Source organism: Triturus cristatus, chromosome 1_2 (assembly GCF_964204655.1).
Source record: "Triturus cristatus chromosome 1_2, aTriCri1.1, whole genome shotgun sequence".
NCBI classification, from domain to species: Eukaryota; Metazoa; Chordata; class Amphibia; order Caudata; family Salamandridae; genus Triturus; species Triturus cristatus.
Genome location: NC_140580.1, coordinates 1,138,198,680 through 1,138,205,285, shown reverse-complemented (window position 1 = coordinate 1,138,205,285; position 6,606 = coordinate 1,138,198,680).

The following is a 6,606-nucleotide window of genomic DNA, read 5'->3' as shown; positions in this document are numbered from 1 at the left end:
TGTATTACTATGCTTAATACAGCCACCACCTCCCTGGCCTTAAAATACAACAACTGCCTTATTCTGGGAGATTTCAATATACATATGGACAATGGAAAAGACCCTCAAACAAATTCCTTGTTGGAGACGCTGCAGGTCTGCAACATGTTTCCATCTATTTCTTCAGCCACCCATGAGAAGGGCCATACCCGAGACCAATTCTTTCACAACTTTGACATATCTGAAAGCCTACCTCTTACCATTACCTGGTCTGACGACCTCATATTAAAATGTTTCTTTCCCAACTCTGTCCCACAGCCCCTCAGGCTAACGCAGGGCAGAGGGTCCCTAATTACAGAAAGTTCCATAAAATATCCATCCCGATGTTAGCAGATGCCCTTGGTTGTTCCTCAACGGAGCTGTCTAGCTGCCCCGACTCGGACGCCCTATCAATAGAGTCATGGCACTGAACCAACATTGGTGCAGCGGTACCGGTTGTTTCCCACTCCTCAAAGAGGTCGGCCCCACCAGCTACATGGTTAAACGATTCCCTCAGATCTAGCAAAACAAATTGTAGAAAAATGGAACGGAAATTGTGTAAATCCTATCTACCTGAGGACAAGAAGGTGTATAAAGACACCTTAAAAGATCATTACATTCTCGTGAAGGCAGCCAAGAAAAACTTTTTTTAAACCAAGATAGAAAATGCGCAAAATAAGAGTAAGGAAATCTTTAGCATAGTTAAATCCTTTACCATTACCACCCCGAAAGCCAGCACAAAGGAAGGGCCATGCACGGAAGAATGGTATAATCAAATAGCGCAATTCTTCCACAAAAAGATCTCTGTGATCCAACAAGCCTTCACTAATATCTCAGAGAAACAACTGACCTTCTACCTTAGTTCTTCTAGCAAATTTCACCTCTTGGATCCTCCATCTTTACTAGCTTTCCCGGAGTTTCAGCTTGAAGAGTCACTGACCCTTCTCCAAAGCATTAAGTCTGGCTCTCCTACTGACCCATATCCAGCAAATATCCTGAACCTATTAGCTCCCACCATAAACCCCATGGTAAACCAGCTCATTAATGTTTCCCTCTCCTCAGGCAACATGCCGAAATTATGGAAGAATGCTAAGATTCTTCCACTGATAGGAAAGGCTAACGCCAAACCGACAGACCCTGTCACCTACAGGCCAATCTCCCTTCTTCCGACCCTCTCCAAAGTATCAGAGAAGCATGTAAACAAGGTCCTCCAAAAACACAGTGAAGTTGGGAAGCTCATTCATGAGTCCCAATCTGGTTTTAGGGCTAACTACAGTACAGAGTACGCTCTGCTGGAAGTGACTGAATTTCTCAAGGGTAAGCTGGACCAGGGAGGCATGGTTGTTCTGATACCGCTCGATCTGTTGGCGGCCTTCGGTACGGTCCCACATGAGAGGCTGCTGGAAAGACTTGCTAATATCGGCCGGGGTCGGAGGGGTTGGGGGGACCGCCTTAATGTGGATGTCATCCTTCTTGGCAAATAGATTTCAGGACATCTGGCTTCCCCCTTTCTCGTCCCCAGTTCTGGCCATGAATGTAGGTGTCCCTCAGGGCTCCATTCTCAGTCCTACCCTTTAAATATATATCTATCCCTCTTGCATTTCTGGTAGAGGAAGAGGGCGCCAAAATAGTTTCCTATGCTGATGACACTCAGCTGATTTTTCCATGTGAAAAAGGGACCGACATCGACGGGGCAATGATTAGGTCTTTCCTCACAAAGGTTTTTAACTGGCTTAAGATCAATCAGCTGAAGTGCAATCCTGACAAAACTGAAGTTGTTTTCTTTGGTAATCCAGAAACGCCTGACTGGAGCTCTTGGTGGCCAAAAGATCTGCCGCCCCCACCCGCGGAAAAGGAGAAAGTAAAAAACGTAGGAATTGTCATAGACAAGACACTCCCAATGCACTTTCAAATCCAAAATCTTACTGGCGCTTGCTTAGGCATACTCCGGATGCTAAAAAAAAATCCTGCCACTGTTACCGCTTGGGAGCAGAACGATCGTGGTGCAAGCCCTGGTGACATCAAAGCTTGACTATCTCAACAGCTTGTACCTCGGTCTTCCCAAATCCCTTACACAGCACCTACAAGTGGTACAAAATGCGGCAGCAAAAGCCATCCTGAGACCTAAACACAGATCTAGTATGACCTCTATTCTTAAGTCTCTAAACTGGCCCTCCATACAAGAACGGGTCGACTTCAAAGCGATGACCATCTTCTTTAAAGCTTTCCACGGCTTAGGAGCCGGCTACCTAAATAAGCGCGTTAATCGCTACACAACATCTAGACCCCTAAGATCTTCCAATGCCAACCTGGTCATAATGCATAAAATATGCCGTGCCCGCACTGGAGGCAGATCCCTTGGCTTTCTAGGTGCGAAATTGTGGCATAGACTTCCTGAGTTTCTGAGACTAACCACAGACCTACTCTCTTTTAGGAAGAACTTAAAACCTGGCTTTTTATTAACTGATGGGTCTTTTATGCACGGTTTCCTCCTGCTGTCACTCGCCAGGATACTCTAGTCTGAGTAGCTGCATGCTTTATTAAATATACTATTTCATTTCATTAGGTCCCTGACAGTGCAAAGGAACACTCGTCCAAATTCTAAATGGCTTATTTATGAGGCTTTTCTTTACTTTTATGCCGCCAGTGCATCACTTTTTGTGACGCACTGGCAGCGTAAAAAATGTGCCATGTTGAGCCCTATTTACAAAGTGACACATCTAGGCCGATGCATCACTTTGTAAACCCCTGCACCACATTATACCAGCGCCAGGTATATTGTATGCAGGGTGGGTGTTCCCCTTCAAAAAGCCTCATAGAACTGGTGTATTGAAATATATGAGAACTCAGTGCACCACTTCTAGGACGCCATTGCATCAATATCTTACACCTGTCTCAGCCCCATGTGAAAGGACACATTGCTGGAGTTGCGTCTGTTTTCAGACCCACCCCAGCAATGCATCACTTTTGCACCTACAGATACGTCAGAAATACTGACGTATCTGTAACTCCTTGCGACATGATGCGTCATACAGTAAATATGACGCATCCATCATGTCGCAAGGAGGGCGCACTAAGAAGTGACGCATCCCTGTTTTCAAATAGCGATGCATCACTTCTCATAAATAAGGCCCTAAATGTGTTTACATCTAATATTCAGGGATAGGTATGTGTGTTTTCAATATTGTAACACAGCAGCAGCTCACCAATATTACTGCAAATAATCTCTGTAACGCCCTCTCATCTCTTATATGTTAGGCCTTGTTTTGATCTAAAAGAAACTTTTTTTATGTATATTGCATGAAACATAAACACAACATTTCTCTGCAAAATGGCTGTACTAGACTCACACATCAGGTACATAAAAAATAAATGAAAGGAAAACAGTATTTAAAACAATCTGTTTAAGAAATATTCAAGGTCATTAGGGCAAAACACTGGAGAACGGAGCTGACTGTCAGGGGGCCCCCTGAGAGGCTGGGGCCCTAGGCCAGAGCCCACTTTGCCCATGCATTAAAACGTCTCTGGGGAGTGGCAAGAATTGAGAAGGGGCTGCTGCCACCACAGTGCCCTTCGACCATCACCACTGACTGTGCATACAGATTGGTAACTGCACATCCTACCCTCACTCATGTTGATTCTTACACAGTGACTTGGAACCCTACTAATGGCTGCTTGGTCAGCCTCGGTATTTGTAATACTTTGCTGGGATTTACGTGACTGCGGAGACTGGCACTCAGGATGCGACATTCCAACACTGGCACAAAAGTAATGAAGCATAGTCCATTCCATCATTTCATTTCAACCCCCAAAGAGTAGGATATATCGTATTAATCCATAGTAATACAGCACGAACCAATCGCTCTTGAGAGATCAACTTTGCTTCATGACGTTTGTGTCGCGTCTGCACCATATATGACTTCATGTTGAAATTGTTTATTATATGTTTAAAAAAAATAATGATTTAATAAAACACATGCTTTAATATAATGACAAACTTATAGATTGAGAGACTGATTTTTATGATGTGCACTCCCCCAATTTATAGAATCCCTTGTGGAAATGTATTTAATGAATGCACTAAAATGACAAAAGAGGTTGCGCCTTTTGGGTGAGTTTTGAGTACTTGCACGGCCACTGATACATGCTGATATTATATAGGTGTTCATTTTTGTATTTCCTTAACACACCCTGCTCTTGGAACTATTTATGTCATCCTGGCCACTTTCTCTCCACTTTCCTGGAACCCAAATCTTAAAAGTATGAGTATCAAATCTGACTCAACATTTAAGGTGGGGACCCCTGTCTCAGCTGTAGTATCAGCATGTTCACTCTACTCGAGGAAAAAAAAAACATTCTTGCTTTTCTGTCCAATGAAGGTAAGAAACCAGCAGTTGCTATAATTAGCCGATCCAGGCTTGAATATTGCAACTCCCTGTAACTAGTCATAACCAATAAACAACCTCAACCATAGACAACTTCACAGGATACAAACCATCTCAAATCCAGCCGTAAGGCTCATAAGGGCAGCCTCCTGTTTCTCTTCTGCCACCCATACTCTTGCTAAACTTTATCAGCTTCACATTCACAAAAGAGTTCCATGTAAAACTCTGTGCCTGGTTCATAAATGCCTTTATGAACCCTCTAGTGATTTCCTGAACCATAGACCAACTAAATACTCTCCTTCGAGTGCTCAGCCTCCGCCACTTTTTTGTCTGCTCCCTGCTTTGGAAAATGTGCAGATGGTGAAAAATGATTTTCCACTTTGGCACCACGGCTATGGAATAATGTATGGAAAAAGCTTAACATGTTGTTGTGCTGCAGCTAATGTTCTTTTCCTTCTACCAGGTATTCTGTGGTACTTCATCACCAAGAGAGATGTCGGTGTGTGCTTTATAAATACTTCATATAACGCATCGCCAAACTCAAAGAGCCTACACTGTGGGCAACCCCCATTGCGCCTTTCTCCACATGCCTAGCTGAGGGCAAGATTGGCACTTGTACATTATTATTTAGCAGGTACAACGCACTCTGGCCTACTCACCAATACCCCCTTCTGTATCGTAAGAAGTGTTGGGAAAAGAATACACTAGTTTATGTATTGAACCAACCACACCTTCTACTGAACTACATTTGACCATAGTGAGAGTTATCTTTCCCAAAGTGTAGTCACTTTACTATTTGTTACCTCAATAGTAAAATTACTAGTAGCACAGTGTGTGACTACTAATCATTTGAATTTTAATATCAATCACAAAGACCATTTATTTGTAATACTGCCTATCACTCTCCTTGTGATTATCAGCAAGGTGGATTCTCTGTAAATCACTTTTGACAATGGTAAAGGCAGTTCCTTAGGATGTGTATTTCATCAGCCCATCTATGATTGTCCAAACCTTATGACATCCCAAGAATTTGTCAAGTTGCAGGTCTTTTGTGGTATTATTTACCATCATCCAAGTACAGCCAACGCATGTTCTACCGCTCTTGGCTGGCCATCCAGAGCCTTTCTCGAGGCTCAAACATTGTTACACATTATAATGGATTTTTGAGTTCCATTATTCCCTTGTATAATGTGCCACACTTATAGTGAATTTTCATAAAACAAAGGAACCTGAGAGTCGTCAGGGACCTTGAGTAAAAGTGTTATAAGTCAAAACAGTGGCCCCTTGACATATGCAATTTGCAATATTATGCACCAGATGGTTCTTTATTCGAAAACAACCAACATGAAAAAAATATTTTTTTAAACAAATGTACCATGGTGCAGTGTGTGTGGGTGAAACAAATGTACTCGGTGCACCCAGCGCTAACCAGGAAGATGCGCCGCATACATAATCCGAAATTCAAAAACAACAGTTGATCGACAGAATGCAGAACAATGTCATACATTCACCCCAGTACAGAGATCTGGGCCTAAATCCATCGTTTTTTGCTCACCATGCCATTCCAGTTTGAACCCAGCCATATGCAAGTCAGTCTTGACCCTGTGCCTCATGGGTACAGTCCAGCCCGAACTGTCAAGCCAGGTCCTCCCTGGACTGGAAACAAGCATCCTAGGACCGGTTTCGGGGTTTCACCCCTCTTCAGCCAGGATAGCTTGATTCCAGTGGCATGGAGAGCACGGGACCCACGTCTGGGCATACCCTTCCCACAGGGGGTGACAAATGCAAAAACAACAGTTGATGGACAGAATGCAGAACAATGTCATACATTCACCCCAGTACAGAGATCTGGGCCTAAATCCATCGTTTATTTGCTCACCATGCCGTTCCAGTTTCAACCCAGCCTTATGCAAATCAGTCTTGGCCCTGTGCCTCATGGGTACAGTTCAGCCCAAACTGCCAAGCCAGGTCCTCCCTGGACTGGAAACAAGCATCCTAGGACCGGTTTCGGGGGTTCACCCCTCTTCAGCCAGGATAGCTTGATTCCAGTGGCATGGAGAGCTCGGGACCCGCGTCTGAGCATGCGCACCCTCCCTTGTTTTAATTCATTTATCAATATCATATCATCCTGTTGTGTGTGCGATCAGATACTGTGATCCGTCCCAATCCACAGCTCATACTTCAAGTATAGCTTAAGGCACAC